Genomic DNA, 19,202 nt, shown 5'->3' on the forward strand with positions numbered 1-19,202 from the left:
ATGCATGCGATGCAAGCACTCTACCACTGAGCAACCTTCCCAGCCCAGGAGAGCTACTTTAAATGAAAGAATTTTTTTCTGATTCTTTTTTTGTTAACCATCCATAGAAAAGTCTTGTGTAATAGTAGAAAGACACCTTTATGACTGCAGCAGTGAAAAAATGTCAGCCCATAAGAGTAGCTGATAAATGCTAGAAGTGAAGTCAATAACTGATGTAACCCATTCTACTGGAAATAATATTGCCCCAAGACAAATAGCCTTGAAACACCTATAATTCAATTTAAGAGAAGAATTTTAAGAATTATTTAAATTATGCTCCACACAGAAATAATTATTTTCTGTTACAATTTGCAATCAATATCAATTGATAATGCACACTGTGGTATAAAGTAATTTCTATTTTCGAGAAATTTTTCTTTGTTTCTTGGAATTTGTCTTTGAAGTAAGCTTCTCTGTAAAATCTAATAATTTGAGCCAACAATATGCATGTTCATAAAGGATTATGTGTATTTTTCTAGGAGACCTGCAGATTTGTTTTTATTTATTAACTTTTAGGAAATGATCAATTTTGCTGTAAGCAGTGTCTTAGATGAAAAGTCCATGTCTATATTTCAGTCTAAAATTTTATCAAAATTTATCATTTCATAGTTAATTCATTAAGAAACAATAGAATTATGTATTTGTGAAATTGCATAATACTCCTATATATACTCCAATTTAAATTGGGGACAAAACCAGTTGTGTTTCTTTTATTAATTTATGTCAAGTTCTTTCATCATGATCAATTCTCTACAGTACTTAGTGTATTGTCTTGTAGTTGCAAAGGTTCAAGTCTTTCATCTTTACTTTAACTCACTCTTCTTCGAGTGGTTTAAGATGAAAAAACTTGGTATACCTACTTTAACCTGTTTGTAGAAGTGACATATTTTTACATGTTTAGTCCTCTGTAGGTCTCCCTGGAATCATTTAAGGTTTCATAAAATAACTTATAGGCTGGGAAGGTGGCTCAGTGGTAGAGCACTTGCCTTGCATGCTCGAGGCCCTGGGTTCGATTCCTCAGCACCACATAAGAAAAAAGCCAGAAGTGGCACTGTGGCTCAGGTGGTAGAGTGCTAGCCTTGAGCTGAAGAGCTGAGGGACAGTGCCCAGGCCCAGAGTTCAGGCCCCACGACTGGACCAAAAAAAAAAACCATAAAATAACTTATAAAATGTCAGTAAAATGTTACTATAATTATCAACAGCACAACTTTTTTGTGATGTTATTCTTAGAGGAAAAAATAAGAAAGAATGCATATTTAAGCTACAAACAGGTTAACAAAGAGTTCATAATATTGTGACTAGGTGACAAAAAGGGCAATAATAACAACCAATGACACTGGCATTGAGTTTTGCCCTTTGGAGCCCACCATATGCACATGTTGGTCTCATGAGTCAATTAACAAATATGTGATGAGAAAGAGTTTTAGGGTAAAAATAACAAGAATATTTTGTTCTCACACTTTGAAAAAGAAAGAGGGGGTTTGCAGAATGTTTCAAAAATAATTAGAAATATTTTGTTTAAAAGTAACAAATTTAAATGTTGCAGAGCCAGAAAATTGGGAGCAAAATGCCACAATTGAGGTTGTCAGAAGAAATATGTCATTTTTTCTCATATACAAAAATGAGAACGTGAAGCAAGAGTTGCAGACAGGTGGTCTTTCTGAGAAGTGATTCCAAGAAGTGTTGGTGAGGGGCAAACAAGGGGTCCTGAATCAATTCAGATATACCCTGAATGCTTGCTCATTCTTCTACCCCTCACTGACAACCATCTAGTCATGGGATGAGGGCTGATTGAGGATGAATTAATTCTTGCTCCCATAATTCAAATGGGGCTTTAAGAAAAATGTTAATTTAGGACCTCAATTAGGTGTTTCAGAAGCTTAAGATAGGACTGTTGGAAAACATGAATTTAAATAATAATGTTATATAAATGTTAAATTTTTAGGGGTCCATGACAAACTGATCATAAAGTCAGTTTGCTATCTGGGTTCCTGTAATCCTAGCTGCTCAGAAGGCTGAGATCTGAGGATCACAGTTCAAAACCAGCCTGAGCAGCAAAGTCCATGAGACTTTTATTTATAATTAACCACCAGAGAACCAGAAGTGGCACTATGCCTCAAAAAGTGGGGCAGTAGCTTTAAGCACAAAGAGGTTTGGAGACAGTGCCCAGGCCCTGAGTTTAAGCCCCACAACAGACAAAAACAAAGTTAATTCCTTTTCCATTGGCAAGTTACTTTTTGAATCAAATTAAATTCTAAAAGTTTTCATCTGTTTTTATTTCTTAAAATATGTCAAAATATTCAAGTATTTTTCTTAACTATTAGGATATAGAAATTGATATTTCTTTTTGCAATTACCATATGTATTCTAAAGTACAAATTATCAATTCTTTTTGAATTCAGTTTTGGAGAATTCCATTAGCAACATCAACCTGGTTGTGATAAGTTCACTATATTCACTCTAAAATTTAACTTATTGAGGTACTTAAATTTCAAATTTTACAATTTTAAACATCCAGTATATAAAAATTAGTTTCCAATATAACTACTGGGTCTTGCTTTCTGAATCAACATCTTCTTCTTTCTCTTAAAAAAAGTGTGATGCTTATTTTTTCCTCTAGTTCCAGTGATTTTTGTAATTTTCTTTTTTAAATATGTTTTTATTGTAAAAATAGTAAAAAAATGATTGTAAAATTAGTGTACAGAGGGGTTACAGTTACATGAGTAAGGTAATGAGTACATTTCCTATTGAGCATTGTTACCTCCTTCTTTGTTTTCCCCCTACCTTCCCTTCCCTCCCTACCTTCCCAACTCCTCCTTCCCTCCCCCCTCCACAAGTTGTAAAGTTTGTTTTCAACATCTCATTGTTACAATGGGTCAACCTGTATCTCTGTTTAAGCATTTTGTTTTTTCCTTTCCCTCCCCAAATTAGAAAAGTGTATATACAAGATGCAAGACACCTGAATCAAATACAGTGAAAACAAGGGTTCTACCATGGGGGAGGAACATACCAAAGAACCAAAAAAATCACATACTACATTATAAGCATGTTAAAAACAATAGCAAAGAAAAAACCAATTGTGTCCCTGTCATGGGGTTCATTTTGCTTAACATCTTCTTATAAGGTCATATGTACATAGCTTTTGACCTTTTCTGCTTGTTCTAGACATATTCTAAGATATCTCTAATGTTTCCAGCGTTCTTTGATATTTCATTATCATTAGGCAGGATCCTAGTGCTTTGGAGTAAACAGCTATCTAGTTTAAAATTCTAGCTTTGTTCCACACAGCTGATACCAATGTATGTGTTTAACAGAAGTGGAGATATATACAAACAGGTATCCGAAAGAACACTCTGGACTTCAACTCTCATTTGTTCCACATAATCAGGAAATTCTACCCCCGGGGAATCTTTCCATATCACCTTTCAGTGCAATGTCACTGTTGGTTCCAGTGTATTTATTTCTTAAGTTGACAGAGCAATACTTGTTCTGCAAAGATAACTTTCCATGATTGTAATCATCTATCTGACAGAGGGAAAAGAAAAAGGATGAGAAGGGATGGACCAGTAAACTCTTATTTGCTGTCACTTCTTGTTTTCTGTTTCCTATCACTAGTTGACATTTTTCTTTCTGATGCACTTTGGTTTATTCTGAGCTAGTGCTGCTGCATTTTGCTATGATTTTCACATTATAGTGCATTTCTCAGGTCTTCCTGAGAGAGTGTAAGAAAAGAGAATGAGGATAGGAAAAGGAAAAAGGTTCTTTCTCCAACAGTCTTTTCAGTTTTCACTTAAGTATATCATTCTATCTACCCAAATATCTGTATCACTGTCTCAAATATTTTCCCCAGGAATCCATCATATTACTTTGATTGAATCCCTTAGTTACTTCTTCTCATAAAATACTATATGATTTGTGTGTACTTAACAATCTTTCATCTGTTCATCATTTAATTACAGAAAAATTCTAATGTCTTATTTTGTCATAAACATGTTCTGTGCTATTAATTATTTCTGTCTCCTGGAGTCTGCTTAATTTTAACTTCATAGAACATTTAAAAGCAATTGAATACAGATTATGAAAAATCTCAAAGGTAGTCTGTCTGACAGCAGATCATATTCTTCTGTCAGGAAAGCACACTTAATTCTATAAATCTAGACTCAGAAAGGTACACATTGTAGATTGCAAAGTTTCTGTAAAATAAGTAATTCATGGGGTGAAATTTAAACAACATTCTTTATGGTTCCTATCAAGAATATGAGTGTTGGATCAAATTATTTCACATGGGACATTTAACATTATATATGCATTCTAAAAGTATTCAGATAATGGCTATTTTCTCCCGTGACTTCTTTATTGGCATTGGAATTAACATAGATAAAAGCAGTCTACATATCTATTTGATAGACTCAGAGGTGGAACAGAGAGTCTTTCAGCTGTTCAACTTAGCTGTTCAGCATACTATTTAACAAAGGCATTTTCTTTTCCTCAGCTAAGGCAGAATAAAATTAGAATTGAGGATAACTTTGAATTTTCATTTTTTTCTCTTTTATTAACTATTTGAACGATTTGCTAGAAAAATGCAGAAATAAAAGTAGAATTGATAGAAGTAAATATAAAAGAAAATAGAGGGAGAGTTATTTTTTCAGGCTTACCTCTTTTCTCTAGTAGTAAGAATGAGTAAAACTCCCTCTCGAGAGGAAGAGAGCTGGATATTAAGTTTTAATTATACTAAATCATCCTTTGAGCAACAAGGAAAGCACCCAAGAAGTATGTAGTCTGTTTAGTGACACAGAAACGTACTTTTTCCTCCTTTCCTTTTTTTTTTGTAAATAAACAAAAGCTAGAGTTCCGGGAAGATGGCGGAGGAGAAGCTGGAATCTGAACAAGCTCTCGAATAGAAAGCAGTTATAGAGTTCCAGTGAACAGTCCTAAGCCAGAGAATCACACCAAGTGTGCCATCACAGGACAGAGAGTTAGACAAGAGAGGGGAAGCCAAGGCAAAAAGACACATCTGAGCGCCTGCTAGCAGCTGCCACTGCGGCGGCAGGGTCGCTGCGGCGATCACCGCCGCGGGGTCATACCTGAGACACAGAGAGTCGGGGACGAAGGAGCCAGACGCAGCGGACGAGCGGATTCTACTCAACACCAACAAGAACGGACAAGGAGCGAACATCTTCATCCTGCTGTTTGCAGACCTGAGACGACCCAGGATCCAAGACTCGGCGTGAGTAAAAGCCCGACGTCCTCACTCCTTCCCAGGGAGCAGAGGAGGGAAGGCCACCCCTCCCCCCCCAGCACCGGTTATCTCCATCTTGGATACCGACAAAGCTCGGAGGAGCTGCTAGCTCCAGCTCAGGCCTTGGAATAAAACGAGTCATTTAGCAGGTCACAAGAACTTAACGGCGAAGTGACCTGCCAGACTCAGCTCCATCCAGGGAAAAGTCACCCAGCTCAGGCGCCAGCCATCGGAGTGGCTTGCCTCACTGGGTAACCAGAGCCAGAGGCTGCCCCTCCCTCTAGCAGCCACCACAATCAATTGAAAAACAGAAACCCTGAGAATGGCTCCAGGCTGGGCGCTGTGAGCTTTATCGAAAAATAGCCCCAGGGAAAAGCTACTGTTTGTTGAAAGGCCTCAACTCTACCCAGAACCTAGCCTCACCACCATATCCCCCTCATTTGTGATTCTCAAAGCAGATCACCCTCCCAGAAAACTAACCTGGGAGGGGGATCTCAAAATCTTGGGTAAAGCAGAGCATTTTTCTGCCTCTTCCAACCAACCGACTTAAGAAACCAATCAAGCCACAGGACCTCAAGCTGACCAGAGACTCCAACAAGAGACTGGTTACAGACAAAAGGGAGATACAGGATTCTTCCCACTCCTCTCCCCACCCCCAAAAAAAAAATCAAAAGACTTTTTTTTTTTTTGCTTGTTTTTTGTTTTTTGTTACCACATATATATATATATATATATATATATATATATATATATATATATATATATAATTTTTTTCCCTTCTAAAACTTTTATTAATCTTTAATTTTTGCCTCTTCTGAAAAAAAAATCGTTTTCCAGTAACTTTTCTTTTTCCTCATCTTATAATTTTTATTTTAGGAATACGTGAATGAGCGTTTTCCTTTCTTTTCTCGTCTTCTTTCTCTTTCTCTTTCTTTCTTAATTATCTTTTTGTTTTTTATCTAGCTCTACTGAACTTCTGATCTTTTCTTCTCCCTTTCCCATCCTTAAAGTTTTTCACATCTCCTCTATGTCCCTCCCCTTCTCTGAACATATTCACACTCCTCTCTAAATAGACGGTCTTTTAACCTCTATAATAACATTAATTTTTACGTTTCTATTTTTTTTTCTGGTCTCTCTTTATTCCCCTTTCCGTCTCTTCTTTTTCTCTCTCTCTCTACTTGCATCCTACCCAATCCATTTCCTGCATTGTGATTAGGACATAGTTAACTCTCCCTGTGCCTCCCCACACCAATCTATTCCTATTTTTTACCCACATCTCTCCCTAATCCTAATAATTTCTGGTTTTCCAAATTCTTCTCTGCGGTTCGAAACCCAATAACATATAGTTGTTTGATGTTGAATAGATGTATCTGTTGAACTAGATTGTATCTGTAGACTATTGACTGTACAAATGCAAACTTTGGTTGATGGTTGCCTTAAGATAGTGTTCTAGCACAAAACTGGTGCAATCTTCATCTCAAATGGGCCGAGTAAGCCGGAAAAACACAAGAAAAATGGCAAATTCAGGTATCTCAATTCCCAATCTTGATAATCAGGGATTAGAACAGATAAAGAATAATCCAGAGGAGAGTTCCCAAATAGCTCTACAAACACTAATAGCAAACATGATAAATGAGAAGTCTAACAATGTACAAAGGACTCTGTATGAGCGTGATAGGGAGAGAGAGGAGGCATCCCAGAAGTTTATACAGGAATATCATAAGCGTGAGGAAGCTACTCAAAAACTGATACAGGATTTGTGTGAACAACTTGAGAATACTCAAAGAGAAAGGGAGGAATGGCGTGAGCAGGCTGAGAACACTCAAAGAGAACTGCAGGAATCCCACGAACGGGAAGAAAGAGAACTGCAGGAATCCCACAGACGGGAGGAAGCTAATCAAAGAGTAATTCAGGAATTGAGAGACCAGGTAGAGAATACACAAAGATCACTAAAGGCATTCATGGAATCCATTAACAAAGAGCTGAAGGAAGTCAGGGAGACCACAAAGGGAATGCTGAATGGAACCCAACAGAAGGAATGGGAGTCCAAAGAAACCATAACCAATCAACTAAGTGATTTGAGAACAAACACTGAACACCAAATTAAGGAAGTAAAGAAATTGATACAAGACCTAAAACAGAGCTTCAACAAAGAACTTGAAGCCATCAAAGCTGACCAATTAGAAGGAAAAGAGATAAAAAACAAAGTAGAGAGTCTTGACAGCAGGTTAGACCATGCAGAAGATCGAATCTCAGGGATTGAAGACAGCCTAGATATTATAGAGAAAGAACATACAACCATCCAAGACAAGGCCAAGAAATATGATAGGTCTATCCAACACCTGGAAGACACCATCAGAAGGCCCAATCTAAGGATAATGGGTGTAGAGGAGCAACTAGAAACAGAAGTTAATGGTCTAGGAAATTTGTTTAACAGGATCCTAGCAGAGAACTTCCCAAACATACAAAAACATAGGCCTATTCAGATACAAGAAGCTTTTAGAACCCCAAATAGACCAGACCAGAATAGGACATCCCACCATCACATTATAATCCACACAGGATCAACCCAGACCAAGGAAAAGATCCTTAAAGCTGTCAGGGAGAAAAGGTTAATCACCTATAAAGGGAAACCAATTAGAATCACCTCAGATTTCTCAGCAGAGACAATCAAAGCAAGAAGAGCCTGGAATGACGTATGCCATGCCCTAAAAACAAACAACTATCAACTAAGAATACTGTACCCAGCTAAACTCTCCTTCATAACTGAAGGCCAAATAAAAACCTTCCATAGCAAAGAAAAATTGAAACAATACATCTCCACCAAACCAGCCCTGCAAAAGATTCTTAAAGATGTCCTACACATAGAAAACCAACAAGAACGCAACAAAGGCCAAGAAACTGCACACAAACTGAGAATCCAAGAACCTTAGGAAGAACCCAGTTTTCCCAGCCCCCAAGAAGGTGGATAACATGGCAGGAACTCCCAAATACCTCTCAGTCCTATCTCTTAACGTTAACGGACTGAACTCTCCAATTAAGCGACATAGACTGTCTAGTTGGATTAAAAAACAAGACCCTTCTATCTGCTGCCTGCAGGATTCACATCTTGCCCGTAAAAACAAACACATTTTCAAGGTTAAAGGCTGGAACAAAATCTACCAAGCAAACGGCCCTCATAAACAGGCGGGAGTTGCAATCCTAATATCAGATAAAATAGACTTCAAATTAAAATTCGTGAGAAGAGATAAAGAAGGTCCCTACATACTAATTAAAGGATCTTTCCTTCAGGAGGATATTACAATTCTAAATATCTATTCGCCAAACAATGGAGCACCCAAATTTATCAAAGAAACACTACTTTCCCTCAAATCCCATATAGATCCAAAGACATTAATTGTTGGGGATTTTAACACACCACTCTCCCCACTAGATAGATCAACTCGGCAAAAACTCAACAGAGAAACCGCAGATCTAAACAGCTGCATAGATCAACTAGACTTAACAGACATTTACCGAACATTTCACCCAGCAGCATCAGAATAAACATTCTTCTCAGCAGCACATGGAACGTTTTCTAAAATAGACCACATTTTAGGCCACAAAGCAAACTTGTCTAAATTCAGAAACATTGAAGTTATACCTTGCATTCTCTCTGACCACAAGGGAATAAAATTAGAACTCAACACCAAAAGCCACCAAAGAAAGTCCGGTATCACATGGAGGCTGAACAACACACTGCTGAATCATGAGTGGGTCATGGAAGAGATTAGAAAGGAAATTCAAATGTTCATGCTATTCAACAAAAATGAACACACAAATTACCAGCTCCTCTGGGACACAGCAAAGGCAGTACTCAGAGGCAAGTTTATAGCTCTGAGCTCCTACATCAACAAATTGGAGAGATCTGAAACTAACAATTTAATGACACATCTAAACCTCTTTGAAAAAGAGCAGCAAGATAAACCCCAATCCAATAGACAGAAAGAAATAATCAAAATTAAATCAGAATTAAATGAATTAGAATCCAAAAAAACTATAGAAAGAATCAACAAAACAAAGAGTTGGTTCTTCGAAAAACTTAACAAAATTGACAGACCCTTAGCAAACCTTATCAGAAAAAGGAGAGAACACACCCAAATTAATAAACTCAGAGTTGAGAATGGAAACATCACCACGGATACAACCAAGATTCAGAACATTATAAGGGAATACTTCTCAAAACTTTATGCTAATAAGTTTGAGAACTTGACAGAAATGGACCTTTTCCTAGCAAATATTGACATGCCAAAACTAAACCAAGACGAGTTAAACCAGCTTAATAGGCCCATATCAAGCATTGAAATAGAAACAGCAATAAGAGACCTCCCAGCTAAGAAAAGTCCAGGACCAGATGGTTTTACAGCGGAATTTTACAAGGCCTTCAAAGCAGAGCTCACACCAATACTCCTCCAACTCTTCAATGAAATTGAAAGAGAAAGCTCACTACCGAACACATTCTATGAAGCCATCATAACCCTCATCCCAAAACCAGGTAGGGACTCATCAAAGAAAGAGAACTATAGACCCATTTCTTTGATGAACATTGATGCAAAACTTCTCAACAAAATTTTGGCCAATCGACTTCAACAATTCATCCAAAAAATCATACACCATGATCAAACAGGATTCATTTCAGGGATGCAAAGCTGGTTCAATATACGCAAATCAATTAATATTATTCATCACATCAACAGGAGCAAGAATAAGAACCACATGGTTATCTCAATAGATGCAGAAAAAGCATTTGACAAGATCCAACACCCCTTTATGATGAAGGTTCTGGAAAAATTAGGAATCCATGGAACATTCCTCAATATAATAAAGGCTGTATATGACAAACCTACAGCCAGCATTATACTCAATGGTGAAAAACTAAAGCCATTTCCTCTTAACTCAGGAACAAGACAAGCATGCCCACTCTCTCCACTTCTCTTCAATCTAGTATTAGAATGCCTAGCTACAGCAATAAGACATAAAGGGGATCCAAATAGGGAAAGAAGAAATAAAACTCTCCCTCTTTGCAGATGACATGATCTTGTATTTAAAGAATCCCATGGACTCCACTCCCAAATTACTCAAGCTGATTCAAAACATTGGCAAAGTAGCAGGTTATAATATTAACTCCCCAAAATCATTGGCTTTTCTATATGCCAACAATGAGAAAAGTGTGGCTGAAATTAGGAAAGGAACTCCATTTGTAATAGCCCCACAAAAAATAAAATACCTAGGAATTAACTTAACCAAAGAAGTGAAGGACCTCTATGATGAAAACTTTAAAATCTTGAAAAAGGAAATCAACACAGAACTTAAAAAATGGCAAAACCTCCCATGCTCCTGGATTGGAAAGATTAACATCGTGAAAATGGCAATACTTCCCAAGGCTATCTACAAATTCAATGCGATACCTATCAAAATTCCACCCTCGTTCTTCAAGGAAATAGAAGAGGCAATCCAAAAATTCATATGGAACAATAAAAGACCCCGAATAGCAAAAACGCTCCTCAACGGAAAGAACAGTGCTGGAGGAATATCAATACCAAATTTCAAACTCTACTATAAAGCCATAGTAATCAAAACAGCTTGGTATTGGCATAAGAACAGACCTCAGGACCAATGGAATAGAATTGAAAACCCAGAAATGAACCTACAGACCTATAGCCATCTAATCTTCGATAAGGAAGCTAAAACAATAGAATGGAAGAAAGACAGCCTCTTCAGTAAATGGTGCTGGCAAAATTGGTTAACTACATGTAGAAAATTAAAGCTAGATCCTTATATATCACCCTGCACCAGAATCAACTCCAAATGGATCAAAGACCTTGAACTCAAAGCAGACACTCTGAAAACATTACAGGATGGAATAGGAGAAACCCTAGGTCTCCTTGACTCAGGCCGAAATTTTTTGAATAGAGACCCGGAAGCACAACAAATCAAAGAAAGGTTGGACAAATGGGATTGCATAAGATTGCAGAGCTTCTGCAGGGCAAATGACATAGCTAGCAAGATCAATAGAAACCCCACCGATTGGGAGAAGATCTTTACTAGCCATACAAAGGACAAGGGTCTCATATCTAAAATATACTTGGAACTCAAAAAATTAAACCACCCAACAACAAATCCTCAAAGAAACAACTTCCCAATAAACAAGTGGGTGAAAGACTTAAAGAGAAGCTTCTCTGAAGAAGAAAGAAGGATGGCCAATAGACACATGAAGAAATGTTCAACATCCCTAGCCATAAAAGAAATGCAAATCAAAACAACATTAAGATATCACCTCACTCCAGTTAGAACAGCAAAAATCAAGAACTCTAACAACAACAGATGCTGGAGGGGATGTGGACAGAAAGGAACCTTACCTCATTATTGGTGGGAATGTAAAATTGTTCAACCACTTTGGAAAGCAGTATGGAGGTTCATCAAAAGACTTCACATAGATTTCCCCTATGATCCAGCAATCCCACTTTTGGGCATTTACCCAAATGTTTCCAAACAAGACCACACTAAAGCTACCAGCACAACTATGTTTATTGCAGCATTATTTACCATAGCTAAGACATGGAACCAACCCAGATGCCCCTCAGTAGATGAATGGATCAAGAAAATGTGTTATATATACACAATGAAATTCTATGCCTCCATCAGAAAGAATGACATTTCCCCATTTGTTAGGAAATGGAAAGGTTTGGAAAAAATTATATTAAGTGAAGTAAGCCAGGCCCAAAGAAGCATAGGTCCCATGGTTTCCCTTATTTGCAATATCTAGTATAGGTATGAGTCAAGCAGAAAAGGTCAGATAATGTGATGTTAGGAAAATGAACCCTTAAATATGTATTTTAATGTTTTCATTTCTTTCATGCATGTGTTTCTAACGCATTTATAAGATTATTTCTTTGTTGCTTTGTATGTCCCTCCCCCACAGTGTAACCCCCGCTTTCACTATATTTGATGTCAGTATAACATGTGGAGGAGATGGGGACAAACAAGTCGTTTAAGGATTCAGGTGGACCTGTTGCAACAATGAGAAGTACAAAATGTCATGTCAAAACCAGCTTTACAATGTCGGTGTGGGGGGGGAGGGGGGTATAATTGGGTGGGGGGAGGGGGGAGGCGGGGAAGGGAGGTGAAGGGTAAACGAAGGAGGAGGCTGCAATGCTTGGTAAGAAATGTATATTATCCTGCCCATGTAATTGTAGCCCCTCTGTACAGTATGTTCTCAAATAAAATAAAATAAAATTAAAAAAAAAAAAAACAAAAGCTACATGTACTACATTGTAAAAGAACCACTACAATGAAGGGATTTTTTTACCCCTCAAAATGAGCTTTTAGTGCCATTTCTGAAAGTGTACACAATTTTGAGAAGTATCCATTTGATGCATTAGACTTAAGTACCTGTAAGCCATTTTATGTGGTAGAAGCATAAACTTGAAGCTGGGCTGCAGGGATATTTTCCTGATACTGACTCTTAGACCTGGAACATGTTTATCTTTTTGTCATTTGTGAGATAAGGTCCATCTGATTCATTAAGGCTTATCCATTATCCCCATTATGCCATATTTTGCAGCACACAATAATATGCCAGAAAGTATCGTTTTGCTCTTTGACTATCTTTATTTCTCACTTTACTGCTAGCTCGCAGTAAGATATCTAAACCACTTCTTTGTGAGATAGGTAGAATTACTTAGGACGAAATCTCTATACATTTAAATGTGTCATGGTTTATATGCCAAGACTAAATTTTCAATACCCTCATTAGTCTAGGGTTCGTGGTGTGTAGACTAACTGTTGCTGACTAGTGAGACCCACTCTTTGACATGTAATGGAGTGAAACACAATATTACATGTGTCTCTTGAGCTAAAATAAAAATATAGAAAGCTCAGATAATTAAGAGTTTTAATAAACACAAGAAAATTTTAGGCTTCCTTTATCTGTTTTTACAGTACCCTGGCCCAAACCAAATGCAACATTCTATGTGCTAGGCAGATTGTATGTCCTGAGGCTACTTGAGTCTCAGGAACTAAATTTTATTATTATAGATCCTTTAGCAATTTGCTGTGACTCTATTTGATTCTCCAATTTCGTAGCTATAGTTTTTTCTTTGTTTTGATGTTAATGTATAAATCCACCTGTACCAATCATGTAACATAATGACAAACATGATTACCAAATAAATCATATCTTATATAGTGTCCTACACAGGAACAGCCTTATTTTAAATTCAATAAAACAAACAAAGACATTATGCTATTGTTACTCTTGTCACTATTTTTCCTTTGGTATTTAATTCCTTCCTTTAATATAAGTATTTTTTAGGTTTTTTAAAGTGCCTTTTGTTTAAAAGTATAGTGAATGATCATCAAAGATTTTTCTCCAAAGTGAATATATTTTAGCAATAGTTATTTGAAAATGTGTTCTGTGTTAAGGTGATCTTAAGGAAGTCACCACAGACATTGCAATTTTAGTAGTTATAAACCGAGTTACTCAGGAAAATAAGATAGACAAGTGTGAGAGTGTAAAAATGTGTAGAAGACTGGAGCTCTAGGGACACTTGAGAGCTTTTGAAGAGTGCCAGCTAGCCTGCTGTATTTCCACGAACTTGTCACAGACCTCTTCTTTATTAAACCACTCCCAATGAAGTCACTTGCACTTAACTGAACAATTTAGCATCCCTCTGATTACAGGAATTTAAAAATATATTCTTCAAATTTACAATAATTTTTTGTAATAAAGCAGGGTAGCTAAGGAAGTATAGATTCCAGTATACTTCCTTTGACATGTAATGGAGTGAAGCACAATATTACATGTGTCTCATGAGCTAAAATAAAAAGATAGAAAGCTCAGATAATTAAGAGTTTTAATAAACACTTGAGAAAACTTTATGTTTCCTTTAACTGTTTTTACAATACCCTGGCCCAAAGTATACTGAAATCTATACTTCCTTGAGGTATTTGTAAAAGAGAACTGATTTCTATGATGTTTTGAATGTATTGAATAAGTTAAAATTCTTATCAGTTTATGATTAACATGAAAAACAAAATCAAGCCAAATTGTTTCTTCTGACATTTTCTATATTATTATGATCCTGACTATCCATATTTACCTCAGCTGATAATGAAAGTTAGTGATATCAGCTTTATGTTATTGTAAGTTATTCATATTTTGCAAAGATGTCAAAAGTTAAATCTCAAACCTATCAATAATGGATTGTAAGCATTATAAGCAAAGACAATTACTAATATTTCTCATAAACATAGATGTGTAACTTTTACTAAGTAATTACAATGTCAAACATGTCAACATATTGAAAGTTACACTATATGAAGGCAGAGTTTGTTTAAAAAAATGCAGTGTTACTTTAACACTTCAAATCATTGACTAATTTATATCAGCATCATGATTTTAAAACAACATAACTTATGAATAAAAATTTTCATCAGACTTGGAATATAAGAATGTATCTCAATTGGAAGGAATATACATGAAAAGGAAAGGCCCTGAAAATAAGATTGCAAGCGCTAGTGAATAATTAAATGTGACACCCCCAACCTGTCAGAACTGCTATTTGAAATTACATTCATTAAAGGAAATCAAGACCTTAGGATATGGAAGCATGAAAATGTTTTATTGACAATATAAGACACATAGAAAAATCAAATGCCTAGAATGCAACTTGGAATTAGCATAAAAAAACAGTTTCTAATTTCGGGAGGGGAAGGGAAATAACAAAATTCTGAAATAAGGATACAGGTTGACCCATTGTAACAATGAGATGTATAAGACACTATGTTGACAATGAACTTTACAACTTGGAGGTGGGGAGGAGGGGAGGGAAGGGATGGTAGGGGAAAAACAACTGCTATAGGAAATGTACTCATTATCTTACTGATGTAATTGTAACCCCTCTGTACAGAATCTTTTATATATATATATATATATATATATATATATATATATATATATGAAGGTTAGTGTTGGAAATGTAGTTAAGCGGTACAGAACCAGCTTTTCACTCCTTTGTTAGCCCTCTCCCTTCCTGTTAATGCCCTCTGCATCCAAGCTCATTTTACTTGCCTGTCATTCTTTTTTCTTCTTTTAGTGCAAATTAATTGCATCATTAATTGCATGATTGTTTTATTTGCACATTAATAGCACCATTGATTCATTAATGTAATTCAGACATGCAAATATTATGTTTTGCTCAAAACAAGCCTCTCAATTGCTTTCTCTTCACATGGCCACACGTCCCCTAGTAATCAGCAGCTTTCATCAAATTTCCTTATGTCTTTTTGTTTGTTTGTTTTGTTTCCCTTTGGTTGTTGTGGGTCTTGAACTCTGGGCCTGGGCGCTGTCCCTCAGCTCCTCAGCTCAAGGCAAGTTCTCTACCACATAAGCCACTGTTCCATTTCTGGTTTTCTGGTGGTCAATTGGAGATAAGAATCTCACAGTCTTTCCTGTCCTGGCTGGCTTTGAACTGTGATCCTCAAATTTCAACCTCCTGAGTGGCTAGGATTATAGGTGTGACCCACCTGCACCTGGCTTCCTTATGTCTTCTTGAAGATAAAAAATTTATGATCATCAGAGCTATTTATCACTCTCAGTGAATTTTTTGTATTCTCCATGATATCATAATCAAGAGATTTCCTATAATATTTTTCCTCTCCTATTGAAGTACTTTATTCTAAGTGAAGAAACGTGTCATATTTACAGGATGAAAGTTCTCTAACTATAAACTGATTTTCCTTATGGCAGCTGAAATTTCTAATAGTATTTCAGTTTTCATTTTATTATTTTTGTTCTATAATAATATACAAAAGCCTCTAGGTATTTAGCATTTATGTCAAATGAAGAATAAAGCTTACTTGTACAATGCTAAATATATTCCAGACGTTCTGAAGTATTACCTGATAGGTTACTTCATAATATGCATGGTGGTTTCACATTGTAATCTCTTGTAGAGAACCTGTATTAAGGAGAGTCAAAAGCCATACGAACATTGTAGCTCCTTTACAGAGAGTCCCATAGGCCAAGAAATTAGCACAGGGACCAATACTAGCTTCACAAGAATGTGAATGAGAAATCATGGAAATAAATCCTTGAGATTTACTACATCACTAGAAGGCAGAGGACCTGACAACAACTTGACCATACCTGCTGAGAGAACACGACCACTTAAAAATATAATTATTGAGAATGAAACTTACAGACACAGTGTGAGATAAAATATTCACTTTGTTTTAAGCTATTTTTTCCAGGGGAGGGGCTGCCTTTTTATACAGTAACAAATAATAGCACAATATACCATTATTTACTTACACTTTTCTTCCCTCGTCTCTATTTCTAAATAAGATATATCCTATAGAACATATGGTAAACAAGCTTATGTGAACTCATATCCAAAGAGCTAATTCCAAAGATGGTGGGGTATAAAATTTTTGTGCTGTTTATAAACTACAGATTTTTATGGGCTTATTCATGATCAGCTGATTTATCTACTTCCAGATTACTTGATTGGAAAGAAGTTAATAAAATAAAACATTCATCTTATTATCAGGTTCTTTACAGATTACCAGGAAACAGCTTGATGGAAAAACAATAAAAGCAGAAGACCTGTTCTAACTTCATTTCTTTGGACAAAGTATTGGCAGGTCATCTCTTAGTATAATGTACATGTGGCCCTTGCCAAGAAAAAGTGTGCCTATTTACAGACAAATGTTTAAAGTATTGTCCTCATTGAAGGGTTTATAGTGATAAGTAACTTGAGTTTGTAGGTATTTGAAACATACCTCCAGGGATGTCTCACCTAAGTAATATAAGCTCTAAGTAAAGGATGGAGTTTTAATAGTCTAAGCATCCTGTACTGTGTGAGAAAACCATAAAATCTCACTAAACATTATGTCATGCCAGCTTGCACTGGTGGCTTACCTCTTTAACCCTAGCTATTCAGGAGTCTAACATCTGAGTGTCATGGTTTGGAGCCAGCTTGAGTAGGAAAGTGCATGAGACTCTTTAAAAAATTTTTTTAGAATACATCTATTTCAATTTATTAGATGTATGTATGTGCCAGTAACTTTTTTTAAAAAAAAATAAGATTTTATTGTGAAAATAGTGCACACAGGGGTTACAATCACATGAGCAAGGTAATGAGTACATTTCTTATCAAGCCTTGCTCCCTTGTCCTTTGATTTCCCCCTACCATCCTTTCCCTCCCATCTCCACAACTACATCCCCCCCCCTCGCCTAAATTGTGGTATATATACACAATAGAATTCTATGCCTCCATCAGAAAGAATGACATTGACCCATTTGTTCAGAAATGGAAAGACTTGGAAATATTTTATTAAGTGAATAAGTCAGGCGCAAAGAAACATAGGTCCCATGGTTTCCTTTATTTGCAATAACTAGTGTTTATCTGAGACAAGCAGAAAAGGTCAGATAAGATGATCTTAAGGGAAATGAACCCCAAGATAAGAACACAAGAGTTTCTTCTTTCTAATGTATTTATAAGGTACCAAGTGATTTTTTGTTGTTGTTTTTTGTACATCTCTCTCCCATGGTATAACCCCTGTTTTCAGGGGTATTTGATGTTGGTATAATTTGGGGTGTGGAAAGGAAAAAAACAAATACTTTAAATAGGGATACAGGTGGACTCATTGCAACAATGAGATGTACAAGACACTATGTGGACACTCTTATCCTCAATTAAACATAAAAAAAGGTGGAAGTCAAAGGGTGAACCAAAGCAACAGTGATATCACAAGAACACTATGTTGGAAATGAACTTTAATACTTAGCAGGAAGGGAATGGAAGACAAAAGAAGGAGGGGTAACAATGTTACTTATGTAACTGTAACCCTTCTGTGCATCACTTTTACAATTAAATTAAATTAACAAAAAAAGCTGGAAATCAAGCTGTGGCTCAAAAAAAAAAAGATATAAAAATACATTTTGCATCTAGGTATCTAGGCTAGGGAACATGATGGATATGTGAAGAGCAAATCACTTCAAACCAGGAAGAATGTTTACCATCTTGCTCTGCCTTGTCTATGGCCAGCAGTTTAACCTTGAGATTAATGCTTTTGCTGAATGATGAAAAGGTCTGATTTTTGTAGATGATCTCATCTTTTGACAATCTAACACTTCGGAGCATCCTCCCTCTCCTTGCTCTGGTGGGAGCATGTCTTTCAGACACGAAGAGTTAATGTGAGAAAGCATTTCTAAAAGGAAACTACCATAATAGAATCATACAACTAATAAAACACAAATGTGAGAATATACCATGTGCTATTTGAGGTGGATAAAGAGCAAGAAAGCAAATATTTTGGATTGTGTTTCTTATCAAAAGAAAAAGAAAATATCAAAAGAAAAAATATATGAGAAATCTTTCTAGGGAACTAAAGAATCCTAGAGTGTATTCTACAGGGTCAAAACTTATTTCTCATTTGGCCTTGTAATAAGCTCTAAAAAAAGATTTAATGTCTGAAACATCCAGTCAAATAATCAGCTAGAGTGAGATGTGTTAAAACTACAAAGTTAGCTGCAGCTTTCAGTTCAAATTGTTCAACTCTGAACATGTTCTGCAGTCACAGCTGAAATCTTCAGCCTCTGTAGATTTCTGTTAACAATAGTATTTTACATAAAATATTCAATATAAATCAAATCTCATAGCAAAGGAAAATATGCAGTTAGAAATGGATAGTATTTTCCTGTCAGAGTCTTCAACATGCAGTTTACTGGGGCTAACTTTCTTCTTTTAATAGCTAAATTGCCGGGTGCTGATGACTCACTCTTATAATCCTAACTACCCAGGAGACTGAGATCTGTGGGTCACTGTTCGAAACCAGCCTAGGCAGAAAAGTCTCTGTGAGACTCTTATCTTCAATTAAT

This window comes from Dipodomys merriami, unplaced genomic scaffold (assembly GCF_024711535.1).
Source record: "Dipodomys merriami isolate MVZ:Mamm:240054 unplaced genomic scaffold, mDipMer1.0.p SCAF_20, whole genome shotgun sequence".
Taxonomy (NCBI): domain Eukaryota; kingdom Metazoa; phylum Chordata; class Mammalia; order Rodentia; family Heteromyidae; genus Dipodomys; species Dipodomys merriami.